At 38.4% G+C, this 15,000-nt stretch overlaps 1 protein-coding gene across 3 annotated transcripts in view; it reads left to right on the top strand.

The window, feature by feature from the left end:
- hs3st1l1 (heparan sulfate (glucosamine) 3-O-sulfotransferase 1-like1) overlaps positions 1–15,000 on the top strand; it is a 47,229-nt gene that overhangs the window by 20,607 nt on the left and 11,622 nt on the right. Inside the window, exon 2 of one of the 3 annotated variants that reach the window (XM_084092374.1) lies at positions 7,988–8,101. The exons of the other annotated variants lie outside the window; for them this stretch is intronic. The gene's annotated coding sequence lies outside the window, so the exon portion shown is untranslated. The remainder of the gene's footprint in view (positions 1–7,987; positions 8,102–15,000) is intronic. 3 annotated transcript variants of the gene reach the window in all.

Here is a 15,000-nt window from a genome sequence, read left to right as displayed (position 1 = left end):
CGTTAAACTGCTGATAACAACGGAACTTGCGACCATAGTTGACTAACGATGCTTTTGTGAAACGCACCCCAGGTCGTGCTTACCAGGTTGTTCGTAAAAGCAGTACATTATAATCGGTTATGGTCGATTAGTGAACCGATACCGAATCGTCCTCGTCTGCATCGAGATGCATCGTAGAAACGATTCATTTCGACACTCCTACTTTTTAACCACAAATGCTCATCTTGCACTAGCAAGAAGTTCCGACCTAGAGTTTACAAAGCTAAGTCAAACGCCATTTACAAAACAAAATTAATAAATAAAAGGTAAAACAATGATGTTGGATGATTTTGAAGTTGGAGGAGAAAATGAGATGAAGTTTTTCCCCCTACTCTCCATTTACCGCATATGATACGCGTGACCTTTCAACGTGATTGCGCAATCCGTAAAGTCATGGACGTGCAAGACGAGCATTTGTGGTTAAAAAGTATATAAATGTGTATTATTGTTATAAAATGTCCGCTGGTTTGTCTAGATAAGACTCTTATTCCTCGGCTGGATCGTGTCGAGACTTTGAAGCTGAACTGAAACTCACATTTGGACCCCATTGAAGTCACTATATGGAGAAAAATCCTGGAACGTTTTCCTCAAAAACCTTCATTTCTTTTTCGACTGAAGAATGAACAACTCGGATGACGTGTGGGAGAGTAAATTAATTCTGAAGTGAACTAATCCTTTATCGTTTCGTCTCTTTTAGGCCATCTTCAGTGTGTGAATATAGTACTTCATTGGTAATTTCTGGTGCTGTTTAAGTAGCAATGCATGTTCTGTATTAGGTTATGATATGACACTAATACTTCACCTCTGAATTAGAGGCGCACACTACTTTTAAAGGTCATCACTGAGAATAGAAAAACAAATGAGTGTGTCTGAAGCCGTTTTTGAGGAAGGAGCGATGAGCAAAGCTAAATGTCATCATGTTTAAGGGACGTCTGTAGTGCATCATCTCGAACCCGAGGGCTTCTACACAACAACACAATGAGTCACTCCACATCTGAAGTGCTTCACGATAACAAGAGGTTGTTTGTCTATAATACAGCTATTGGCAGTTTGATAGAAAGTGTCATTTTGGTGTATTTGCAGCAGATGTCTGGCTTCAAACGGGTCCTCTCTGCAGCAATCAGCGAAGACCCAGAAACCAGCGCTGCTAATTTGCGACAGCTGAGTCGGGATGATTACGCTGTTTGGGTTTTGGAGGTCAGTCTATTCAATCACAGGCCGCAACTTCCTCCATCGCTGAAAACTGAGGAATTAATGAGCACTTCTCCACTCCGTTCTCAGTCTGCGTCTGTAGTTCGTGGACTCATCAGTGATTGTTGAAACTCATGCAATGTCCTGACTGTTGCTTTTCATGATTTGGGATTAATATCAGACTTTTAAAGACTTTTTTTTCTTTTTTTCTGTAAAAACAAACAAAGATCATGTTTACAGTAATGCACTTACAATGGAAGTTTTGAAAGTACAGACTTGTGTTGTTTTAAGTATTTTATTTATGCACTATTATGGCGCTTTTCCATTACCAGTACCGGCTCGACTCGACTCGACTCGCCTCGACTCAGCTCGGCTCGGCTCGCTCCGTTTTCCATTGCAGATAGTACCTCCACAATAGTACCGGGTCGTCATAGCGATGCCGCAGGAAACTGCCGTGACTTAATCTTTTACGCGAGACGCGCGAGACACACCCGCTACCCACACACACAGGACAATGGAGGAAATCGAGTGTATGCTGTTTTTGGATGTTTTTGTTTTTGTTTTTGCGGTTTTTTATTCAGGATACTGCATCTGACGCGTGCAATGATGACGCAGTGAATAGTGACGATTCTCTCTGACCAATCAGCAATCTGTCGTGTTTTCACGTCACATTTTAGTATCGCCTCAGCTCGCCTCAGCTCGCTTAGAACCTTGCCGGAGGTGGTACGAAAAAAAGTACCTGGAAGCAGGTACAGGTACAACTTTTACACAGTGGAAAACCAAACAGAGCCGAGTCGAGTCGAGCCGAGCCGAGCCGAGCCGAGGCGAGATGGTACTGTGTAGTGGAAAAGCGCCATTAGAGTATTCATTAATATTTTTAATTAGCTTTCATTTAAATTTTAGTTTTTGGAAATACAAAATGTATGTAATGCCAAAGATAATGAACCATTTTCCCCCCAAGAAATTGATGTTATATATATATATATATATATATATATATATATATATATATATATATATACAGTGAGGAAAATAAGTATTTGAACACCCTGCTATTTTGCAAGTTCTCCCACTAGGAAATCATGGAGGGGTCTGAAATTGTCATCGTAGGTGCATGTCCACTGTGAGAGACATAATCTAAAAAAAAAAATCCAGAAATCACAATATATGATTTTTTAACTGTTTATTTGTATGATACAGCTGCAAATAAGTATTTGAACACCTGTCTATCAGCTAGAATTCTGACCCTCAAAGACCTGTTTGTCTGCCTTTAAAATGTCCACCTCCACTCCATTTATTATCCTAAATTAGATGCACCTGTTTGAGGTCGTTAGCTGCATAAAGACACCTGTCCACCCCATACAATCAGTAAGAATCCAACTACTAACATGGCCAAGACCAAAGAGCTGTCCAAAGACACTAGAGACAAAATTGTACACCTCCACAAGGCTGGAAAGGGCTACGGGGAAATTGCCAAGCAGCTTGGTGAAAAAAGGTCCACTGTTGGAGCAATCATTAGAAAATGGAAGAAGCTAAACATGACTGTCAATCTCCCTCGGACTGGGGCTCCATGCAAGATCTCACCTCGTGGGGTCTCAATGATCCTAAGAAAGGTGAGAAATCAGCCCAGAACTACACGGGAGGAGCTGGTCAATGACCTGAAAAGAGCTGGGACCACCGTTTCCAAGGTTACTGTTGGTAATACACTAAGACGTCATGGTTTGAAATCATGCATGGCACGGAAGGTTCCCCTGCTTAAACCAGCACATGTCAAGGCCCGTCTTAAGTTTGCCAATGACCATTTGGATGATCCAGAGGAGTCATGGGAGAAAGTCATGTGGTCAGAGCATTGAAGATGGGTCGAGGCTGGGTCTTCCAACATGACAATGACCCGAAGCTCACAGCCAGGATAACCAAGGAGTGGCTCTGTAAGAAGCATATCAAGGTTCTGGCGTGGCCTAGCCAGTCTCCAGACCTAAACCCAATAGAGAATCTTTGGAGGGAGCTCAAACTCCGTGTTTCTCAGCGACTGCCCAGAAACCTGACTGATCTAGAGAAGATCTGTGTGGAGGAGTGGGCCAAAATCCCTCCTGCAGTGTGTGCAAACCTGGTGAAAAACTACAGGAAACGTTTGACCTCTGTAATTGCAAACAAAGGCTACTGTACCAAATATTAACATTGATTTTCTCAGGTGTTCAAATACTTATTTGCAGCTGTATCATACAAATAAATAGTTAAAAAATCATACATTGTGATTTCTGGATTTTTTTTTTTTTTAGATTATGTCTCTCACAGTGGACATGCACCTACGATGACAATTTCAGACCCCTCCATGATTTCCAAGTGGGAGAACTTGCAAAATAGCAGGGTGTTCAAATACTTATTTTCCTCACTGTATATTACAAATATTAAATCAACAAAATATATTCTATATCTTATCTTAATGATATAATGTATCTTAATGAATTATAATATAAATGTATATATATGTATGTTTTTTAATTATTTAAAAAATATTAATGCTCGTATAAAGATATTAATAAAATATTTTATAATATTTTATTATTAATTTCAAGTTTTATATAATAAGAGACAGTATATCAGAAAATATATCAGTTTTTTTTTTAGTTCGTCATTTTAGTATTTCAACTCTTATTTCAGTTATTTTTTAATTGTAATTTTGGTTACACTTTATTTTAAGGTGTCAGTATTACAGTGTAATTATATATTTAAGTATTGAGTAATATTAAGCAGCTACATGCATGCAATTAGTTGCATGTAATTATGCATAATTTACTGTTATTACTATGGTAACAAGGACACTGTAAAATAAAGTGTTACCGTAATTTTACTTTTTTTTTATTTAATTGATTTTTTGTTTAAGTTTTTCATCTAATATTTATATTTTATTTAATCCCCGCTTAATTACATTCACAATTTATCGTTTTGATTTTATTTCAACAGTCACAACACGAGCAATCGTTCCCAGAGTGTTCCTTTAAATCTGAGCTCACGTTGTGTGAATCGTGTCTGTGTGCTTGCGAACACAAAAAAAGAGTGTGTTTTAGTGTGTCGGTTCATGTCGGTTCTTTTGTTTGAGGTCCAGCGGTCAAGGAAGAAACTATCCCGAGATCATTCGGCCCATCGATCGCCTGAGTCTGACAGGAACTGATCAATGCGTTCTCCCAGATCAATTGTCGGTTTTAAGTTTCTGGTCCTGACGAAAACCTCATCAGATAGGATGAAATCAAGCACTCATTTATATTTAACACGACTGCAGTGTTTAGCGGCGGGTGTTAAGCGCTAAGGTCTCCCCGAATGACACCGTGTCGCAGAGAGCAGAACCGAAGGGGTGTGTGTTGTTTGGGCTCCTCTTTCATGTCGACTCCACTAACTCCTCTAATTATCCATTCTGCTGCCGTGGGTTTGCGTCGTAAAAGTCGATGCTCGGGGAGGACAAGGAGTGATAAAAAGCGTTATTGGGAAGGCAACCTCTCTGGCTCTTATCTCCCATAAACACTTCTCTGTGTTTTACAGCGCACGTTGCTCCGAGCCGAAGGGGGTACGGCCTTTATGATTTATTCATAAGATCAGTGGAACAAGTGCAGAAGATGAAAGTCACGGGAAGAGAAGTTTGTTGTCTGATAAGCCCTTGTTATGATGATAAGACCTCTTTTCTTTTTGCCTTTTTAAAGTTGAAAAGCCATTGGTCCGTTCGGCGGTTCACGGTCCGTCTCGCTCTGGTGTCATGATGTCGTTTTGATGATGGTGGAGCGTAATTAGTTCTGCTTTTAGCGTTTCGGGGGTTAATGAATGAGCTTTATTTTGCTCGCCTGGTAAAACGTGATAATGATCTGAGTCTCACGAGAGGATCATCGCTCCAGAACGTGCCTGACTCGTGTTTCACCCCCAGAATCACACGGAAATATGAAATTATGTTTTGTACAAAGATAATGACGTTTTCTTTGTTCAGGACCATTACGATGTTTTGCATCTTTGGTCGTTTGTCGTGCATATAACGTGAAAACACGATCAATTAAGTCAATGTCAATTGTGGTTCACAACCCATTTTACTTAATGTGATGTAAATATGGAAGAATAAAGTATATTCAATATATGTGTGTGTGTGTGTGTGTGTGTGTGTGTGTGTGTGTGTGTGTGTGTGTTTTATTTATATATTTCATCAATTGAAATGTTTATTTTATTTAATTAAAATAATAAGAATAAAATATTCTATCCATCCATCCATCCATCCATCCATCCATCCATCATCCATCCATCCATCCATCCATCTTTCCATCATCCATCCATCATCTTTCCATCCATCTTTCCATCATCCATCCATCATCTTTCCATCCATCCATCTTTCCATCATCCATCCATCATCTTTCCATCCATCTTTCCATCATCCATCCATCATCTTTCCATCCATCCATCTTTCCATCCATCCATCCGATGTTTTCGTGACATTCACCCATAAGCTCATGATCTCAGTCGTTCATTTAGTGAATTTCCAATTTGATTTTGAATAGAAACTTCGTTGTCGATTTGAATCTTATTTGAATTCTGTCATTATGAATTTGAATGTGAAGCGCTGGACACGTATCGGCGTCAGCAGGGTCTGTGATTGCGAGTCAATCTGGAGTGTGTCTGTGTGTGTGTGTGTGTGTGTGTGTTTTGCTGAGAGAGCTTCATCTCTTTGAGGATCAACGGCCTGACGCTCTCAATTCTCTTTTCGTCAAGGGACGTCGCCGATGCTTTCCAGGCATTTATGCAAATGTGCAACAGCAGTCTCTCTCTCTCTCTCTCTCTCTCTCTCTCTCTCTCTCTCTCTCTCTCTCTCTCTCTCTCGTTTTGTCAGCTTCTTTTAGTATTTCTGCTTTCCCTCCACTCTCGTATTCTCCATCTGGCCTTATTCCGTTTTTTATTAGCGATGCTTTGCTAAGGCATGCATCTCACTGAATGTTACTCTTACTGAAGGGATATTTAAAACCCTTACTGTAAGTTTTAAACATCAGTGTGTAACCAATCCCTACAGACATGCAGGATACCTCAAATCATGAGGCTCATTGAGGAGATGTGGATTATTGTGCTATGTAAGTGATCTGACGTAGAATAAATCAGGTAGAAAAAAAATCCCACAGATTTACAATGCAAGAGCGACCCGAGCCATAACGAGAACAAAAAATTACAGAGACTTGCGGGTGCTGGAGAGAAAGGGATGCTTTTCACGTGGAAATCACCAAGAAACTACTCAGAACACTTGGCAACCACATAGCAACACCCTAGCAACCACCCAGAAGACCATAGCAACCCCTTGGCAATCACCCAGATCAGCACAGCAATGCCTTGGCAACCAATTCTGTATAGACAATTAATCAAAACTATATAAACAGTTGAGTGATTGATTCAATGACTCACTCACTCATAAATAATAATTATTAATAATAATAATTAATAATAATTAATAATAACGACTTCACTTATTTTATCATTGGATGAATCAGAATTTTTGAACAAATCTCTTGAATGAATGATTCAATGACAAAAAAAATAAAAAAATTAACAGTCAATTGTCGCCACCTACTGGTGCAACGATGTAATTGATAAAAATACAATCTTTATTTGACACGTCAATTTTCAAAATTTGATTTACTCTATTTTGATTGCTACCGTAGACATCAGTGTTTATATCGGACTATAAATGTTAATGTTTAATGTTATTTTTTTAGTACTATTTTTCTTTATTCATTTTCATAATAATTTCATAATGTATTTTATGAGTCAGAGTATGTTGTACATGTGCGCTGAGCAGAGAGCTGGGAGAGTTATATATTTAGTTATATATATATCTCACGTTCACTGAGCAGAGATGTTCCAATGATGATTATACATTAAATGTTTACAATTGGCATGTTCTTTACAAGGAAAGGAATGTTTTTCAACTGATGCAAATGAACCACTAATGTATACACTGAGAAATAGTTTCTTAATATGGAGAGTGGATTGTACCATGTGTAAGCATGAGGTATACGCTCCATTTTTAAACATAAGCAACATGTTTTTCTACCTTACAAGGAAGTTGAAAGTCCCTCAGTGGTGTATATAAGCTCAATCTTACTGTACTACGGCAGAGAAACATAGAGGCATGATGGTGAGAGGAAGGTGAAACATAGAGAAACCATTTACAGCTGGCATGATGGGGTGAGGGAATAGAGAAATGGGGAGTAGAGAAATCTGGAATGAAGACCTCCTCACCTATAGCCTTATTCTGCTATGCCCGTTTCTCTCTGTCTGATACATGTATAAAATAATAGAAATCTCTTGGTAAAAGTAACTGGTGTAGCTTCCGTGATTCAACAATAATGGGGAAAAGCATGATTTTCAATGTCTGTGTGGTCGTAAACACTGTTTGTGAAGCTGTTTCATGACAACGGCTCTCTCTGATCAACGGCTCTCTCTGAATCGCTGACATTCAGGGATAAGATTGCGTGGGTTTTTGAATCATGTCTTTTAATGATTAGTTTTGCAGTTCTACAGCACACCATAGCAACGCCCTGACAACAACCCACAAAACCCTTCTCTCCCCCCCTCCCCTCTCCCCCCCTCTCCCCCCCCCCTCTCTCCCTCTCACTGTCTCTCTCCCTCTCTCCCTCTCTCTCTCTCTCTCTCTCTCTCCCTCCCTCCCTCTCTCTCTCTCTCTCTCTCTCTCTCTCTCTCTCTCACTCCCTCTCTCTCTCGTTCTTCATAACCTCAGTATCACCTCCACCAGGAAGCAGAAGTGCAGTATTCCTGATCTTCATTATAGATAAGGCTTCTGGCTGAGATCTGCTTCACTCTCAGGCGTAATATTACAGTGATTCTCGTGAAGGTTAGTTACCGCTCTGATGCTTCGCTCTCTCGGGACGAGAGGTGTCCCGTAAACAGCGCTCGGGATCACTCAGATTTTGGTGTCACTAAAACTTACAAATTCTGTCTTGCCTCCACACACTCTCTCTCTCTCTCTCTCTCTCTCTCTCTCGCTCTCTCTCTCTCTCTCTCTCTCGCACACACGCACACGCACGCACGCACACAGACTAAAACGCATACATTCTCCCTCTCACACACATACACACACGCTCACACACTCTCTCGCACACACACACACTCTCTCACACACACTCACACACACACTCGTATTATATTATATTCTATATATATAATATATATAATGTATTTGTAATTATTACTATTGGATATATTTTATATTATATTTTTATAATATAAATAATAATTTCATATTTTTATAAAACATACAGTATAATTATATTACTGTTATTATTATTTGTATTGTTGTTTTATTGTGTGTGTATATATATATATATATATATATATATATATGTGTGTGTATGTGTGTATATATATATATATATATATATATATATATATATATATATATATATATATATATATATATATGTATATGTATGTATAAAAATGTATATTATATAATGATATATTAATCATCATTATTGTTGTTGTTGTTTATTCTTATATTATATTATATATTAATTTTATAATCCTTCCTTAAAAAACATACAAAAATCTATATGTATTTATTATTATCATTCTATATATTTTCTATTACATTTTATAATGCAAATAAGATTTTTATATTATTTCTAAATATATACAATATATATTGTATGCAATAATCCAGGTTTTTTGTTTGTTTGTTTGTTTGTTTGTTTTTTTGCATGAAATATGTCTATCCTGTAGATTCTGTCCCCACTTGCAGGTGTAACAAACTGATTTTGGTGTTTGCTCTCCCTCACAACTGAAATATTGAATACATCCAGTCTCTTTTCCTCGAAGCTAAAGCTTTGTTTACAGCCCTGATGAATTCAGAGTTTCTCCTCCAGCTTTAGTGATGGAAACGTCCCATCAGTTGGCAGTCAGTCTCCACACACAGACGGCTCAGTCTCTGCCCACCCTTATCTGTAGCATTTACTGAGTACATATTTACACACACACACACACACACACACACACACACACACACACACGCACACACACACACACACACACCTCCTGCTAGAATAGAGGTGGGTTTGAAAGAGGGGAATGAAGCCTGAACAAACACAGGCGGCAGAAACTGGATTATAACACATTAATGCCTGTATCTGTGTGATCCCAGCTGCAGATGTGCACAATATCAAACAATCACGTCTCACGGGGACTCGAAACAACACACACCGAAAACACATTCAACCTCCCCTAATACTGTGTGTTCAGTTAAGTGTAATTGCGTCCTCTGAGCAAATACTTTACACGTTTATATGACTTCATTTGCCAGTTGAAATGTTACACTTTTAAATGACTTTCTGACGGTGAATGTAAACACGTCTCGATATCTGCCGGAAACTTGTCTTTTGTCATTAAGTGTGTGTATTATCACCCTCATTAACAATCTGATGGGCCTCATCAAACATTTACACCCTCTAAAGAAGCTCTAGTTTTCATTCAATTAAGTCATTCATTCATTATGTATGTGTGCGTCTCCGGCTGAAGCTGAGAAAGGAGGAAGAGTCGAGTGGCGGAGTGACGTTGAAGCGTTTAAAGAGTTGATGAGAAAGCATTTGTGTCTCCAAGGCGGCAAGATGCTAAATGTGCATTTCCTGAAGATAATGTGAGCAGCGCTTGCCTAAAAACCTCTCAGACACACTCAGACACACACACACACACACACACACACACACACACACACACACACACACACACACACACACACACACACGCACACACACACACACTCAGACACTCTCTCACACACACACACACCCTCAGACACACTGAGTGAGTGAGTGAGTGAGTGAGTGAGTGAGTGAGTGAGTGAGTGAGTGAGTGAGTGAGTGAGCGAGTGAGTGAGCGAGCGAGTGAGTGAGTGAGCGAGTCAGTGAGCGAGTGAGTGAGCGAGTCAGTGAGTCAGTGAGTGAGCGAGTGAGCGAGCATATGTGTGAGTGAGTCAGTGAGTGAGTCAGTGAATGAGTGAGTGAGTCATTGAGTGAGTGAGTTGAGTGAGTGAGTGAGTCATTGAGTGAGTGAGTTGAGTCAGTGAGTAAGTGAGTGAGTGAGTGAGTCAGTGAGTGAGTGAGTTGAGTCAGTGAGTAAGTGAGTGAGTCATTGAGTGAGTGAGTCATTGAGTGAGTGAGTTGAGTCAGTGAGTAAGTGAGTGAGTCATTGAGTGAGTCGTTGAGTGAGTGAGTGAGTGAGTGAGTGAGTGAGTGAGTCATTGAGTGAGTGAGTTGAGTGAGTGAGTGAGTGAGTGAGTGAGTCACTGAGTGAGTCAGTGAGTGAGTGAGTTGAGTCAGTGAGTAAGTGAGTGAGTCATTGAGTGAGTGAGTCATTGAGTGAGTGAGTTGAGTCAGTGAGTAAGTGAGTGAGTCATTGAGTGAGTGAGTGAGTTGAGTCAGTGAGTGAGCGAGCGAGCAAGTCAGTGAGTCAGTGAGTGAGCGAGTGAGCGAGCATATGTGTGAGTGAACTGTTTTTATGAAGTTCCTAAACGCAAGTTAGGGAGGAGTGAGCCCATCTAATCTTTCAATCAACAGCCTGAGTATATAAGCAGCTGCTTGCCTCTCTCCAGCATCAGCTGTTCCAGTATCCCTCCACCTCCCCAAACTCCACCTTCATCTCAGGTACCTTGCCCTTCAATTATCATATCCTATACATTTAGCCACTGGGGGGGTATATCAGAGCTCGAGTTGAAGCTGCTTCATCGAGCCCCTCTTCAGTGGACAGCAAGCCAAATAAGTTTAACCTAATATCTTAAAGATTTTATGGGCAAACAAACTCGTTAACCTCTATAAAATGTTTTTCGAAGGAAACATTCATGTTGAGGGTTTGTTCAAATCACTAACAGTAACTATGAGTCAAGTCAGCTTTATTTATAAAGCGCTTTTTACAACACAGAGTGTTTCAAAGCAGCTTTACAGAGATAACAGGAAAATAATGCAACAAAGTTTGTTTGGCTGTTCAGCAGATTGATGAGCGATAGTGATGTGTGTGCACTGAGGGGAGAGAGTGTCACTTCCTAGTGCACTTCAGGTAATTAAAGACAGGGAACATGACTGTGAGATATTGACCAGTGAACAGGCCGTCTGAAAGAGAGAGAGCTTTAAATCTTAAAGCAAAGAGCACAGGCCTTTTCTGTTTGGGATGAAATGATGTTTGCAGTTGCTGGCGTTTGTCTTTCCTCAGATAATCGTTTGGCTCTCGTCCTTTTGATCAAGGTTTTCCTGCTGTTAGTCAGTTAAATGAGCAGTAATATGTGGAGGATGTGGAAATGCTGAATTGATTCGTCTGTGTTTGATTGCACGGCTGTACGAGTCGAGTGGAGGAGGATCTCGAGGTGTTTTGTTTGTGTGTTTTCACTTTACTTTCCCGTGGGAAAACGTGCCGTCGCTCAGGATTAGCCTCATGTGCAGTGTGTCGGAAACCATGCTGAACTGATGGAATAGTTCTGTTCCCAAACCTCGCTGTCTCACACCTTCACAGAAGCCATCATAGCCTTTATATCAATATTTTAGTATTTAAGGTTTAGTAGATTCACCACAGGTGAATAGGGTAAAAAAAAAACACCATACTTCACCAGTTGATTGATTACATTAATAATTGCAACATTTTTTGTATTACATGTTTTTTGAAATGTTATGTTTAAATATGCAAATGAGGCATTATCTGCATATTTAATTAGATAATGCCTCATTTGCATATTTAAACAACATTTCAAAAAACTTGTAATACAAAAAATGTTACATGCATACATTTCTAGAATAAAAATCTGAACATTGGATGAAGTCAGGTTTCTTTTTTCATTATGTTCACATATTAGATGGCAAAAAAATGAATTTATGGATATCTATTTTTGTTATCCTGTAAACCAGAATATACTGTCAATAGTCTTAAAAAATTGATTTTCGCCATGTTTTTTGGAATAAAATGTTATATAAATCAGGCTAGGAATAAAATATTTACAAATCCCTCTGGAAATGTCTTCATAATATAACAAGACTGGAAAGTCGGAAACAGACAAAGTGTAGTAAAATAAAGACTTAAATGTGTATTTCTGACTTTTTTTCACCAAAAGTCTGAAAGAAGACATGTTATTGAAGACAATTATCCAAAAATCTCAAAATTGACCAGTGAAAAAAACCCGATGTTTTTGCCTGCCGTGTCTCGCCTTAAGTGAACTATTCATTTAATTGATACAAAATGTTCTTAAAACATATTTTTACTTGCTGGCCATGCAATAGTGCCAAACATATGCTTTCTAAACAGTCTTTGTATCAGGAGTGCACCTATGATGTCTTGAAATGCTGTCTAGATAGGGAGCTCATGGGTTTTGACAGTGTATATCACATTAGTTGTAATAGTTGCACATGCACAGATTCTGACACACACTCTCGTCTCTCGCGGTGGAGTTACTGGGTTTTAACACTGAAGTTTCCAGATTATGTCATGCCACATCCTGAGAGTGTGTGTGTGTGTGTGTCCTGCAGGGTTGATGACTGTCATGACACACAGGAGATGTGTGAACACACAGGCGTATTGCTGGAGTCGCAGAGGGAGGTTTATTAAGAGAACTGTCCTCGTGTTCAGGTCTGATGATAATCCTGACAAACACAGACACACACTTTATCAGCATGAGAGATTTACGGTCAGAAACATTACAAGCAGGGTCGAAAGTTAACACATGCAAGTGAAAAGCCTGAATTTGAATGAAAAAGAACTCATTTTAAAAATAATTTGACACATGGACAAAAATATATTTATCTTTAATTCATTAAAATCCATAATTAATTATATAAATAATAATAATTATTATTATTTATTATACATAATAATATAATATAATAATTATTATAGCACAGTACAGTTTCATGGTCAGTAATAAATATGTGGCCAGTATTTATTAATGTATTTAAATAAAAAAATAAAAATAAAAAATAAATATGTAAAATAAAGTTTCATGGTCAGTAATAAATAAGTATGGCCAGTATTATTTATTTTAAATAAATAAATAAATGCATAAGTAAAAAATAAAAGTACAGTTCATGGTCAGAAATAAATATTTATGGGCAGTATTATGTATTTGTTTATTTTAAATAATAATATTAATAATAATAATAAATATGGTTTCATGGTCTGTAATGAATATTTATGGCCAGTATTATTTATTTATTTATTTAAAATAAACCACAACAACAGCAATAATAATAACAAATATGCAAAATTCTGTTTAATGGCCAGTATAAATATTCATTCATTCATTCATTCATTCATTCATTTATTCATTCATTCATTCATTCATTCATTCATTCATTCCCGTTTCATGGTTAGTAATAAACATTTATGGCCAGTATTATTTGTTTATTTTAAATAATAATAATAAATAAGCAAAATACAGTTTCATGGTCAGTAATGTTTTGTTTTGTGTGTGTCTCAATTCTCCTGCCATTGGTAGATGTGGTAAAAAATATATATATTTTTTTTACCCTGATTTTAAAGTAGTGATTAAACCATCACAAAGGCTGATATATTTTACCATTTTGAGATGATCATCGCTGATAGCATTTGATTGTGGGTGTTTCGTACCAGATTGGATAAATAATTAACAATAAGAGCAGAAATATGAGTTAAGAAAGTAATATAGGCCTGTTTTGATGCATTTAAAGCTTATAGATAACAAAACCAGTTCAAGAAACCTTTAATGTTTGACTTTTAATGCTTCATATTATGTCCATGATTGTCTCTTTTACTCACTCATCCCTAAAATAGCTTAAGATCTCTCTTCTCCATCGCTAACGTTCACACATCTTCTGGCTCACACCTGATCCTCCATCAGCGCTCGCTGACTCATCGAGAGCAGATCCGGCTGAGAAACAGCCTTATTACTCGCAGATATTGTGCGTTTCTTTTTTTAAACATGTTTAAGCCCACGTGAGCCTGATAACTGGTTTTGTGAGATGACACACTCTTTGTATCGTTCTGACACGTCGCTTTTTCTTTCTCCCAATTCAATTTGCCTCTTAAAAAAACATGAACGTCAGTGCAAAGTGTTTTATAAATGTGATGTGTGTATATATATATATGCACATATATTGTCTCGGCAGGTGCGTGAATGTTTGTGCGTGGCATGCGAGATGTTTCTTTATAATATTACGTGTAATGTTTCGGCTTGAACCCGTCCGCCACCTGGGGGCGTCACAATGGCAGGAATTAAACCGGCATTGAGATGAAAACGCTCTTGTGAAGCTTGCTAACAGGTCTCACACTCCCGAGCCACACACACTCCTGCACATTTTAATACGTTTTGTCCCTCCTGAGCGAGGCAATGCAGAATAGACGGTTTGCAATTCAAATGAAAAATGCTATTTTCAACACAGAGCTGAGTTTTATATTCACCCTCAAACCGTTTCAGCGCAGGGAAAACCAATTACATGAGCTGCTGAAAAATAATGCAGAACCTAATAAAAAATGCAAATTCATTTGGCAGGTTTGCCGCCTAAGTGGAGCTTTTTCCTGTTAAAAGATTTCCGTTTTCTCTTGTACGATTCCTTGTGAAGCTCTGAGACGCTGTCGCGGTGGCTGTGATTGAAATCAAACATTTGCAGGAATAATACACACGTTCCCAACACAAAGGTAGGCATCAACGTTGTGTGTTTAATGCTGCATTTACAACGTGTTGGAGTCAGCATAAGTGTGCATTTACATGAATGCATTTAGCAAATC

The sequence above is a fragment of the Abramis brama genome (assembly GCF_963993115.1).
Source record: "Abramis brama genome assembly, chromosome: 19".
Classification (NCBI taxonomy): Eukaryota; Metazoa; Chordata; class Actinopteri; order Cypriniformes; family Leuciscidae; genus Abramis; species Abramis brama.
The sequence above is the reverse complement of the archived record's forward strand: the minus strand, read 5'-3'. Positions and strand labels throughout refer to the sequence as shown.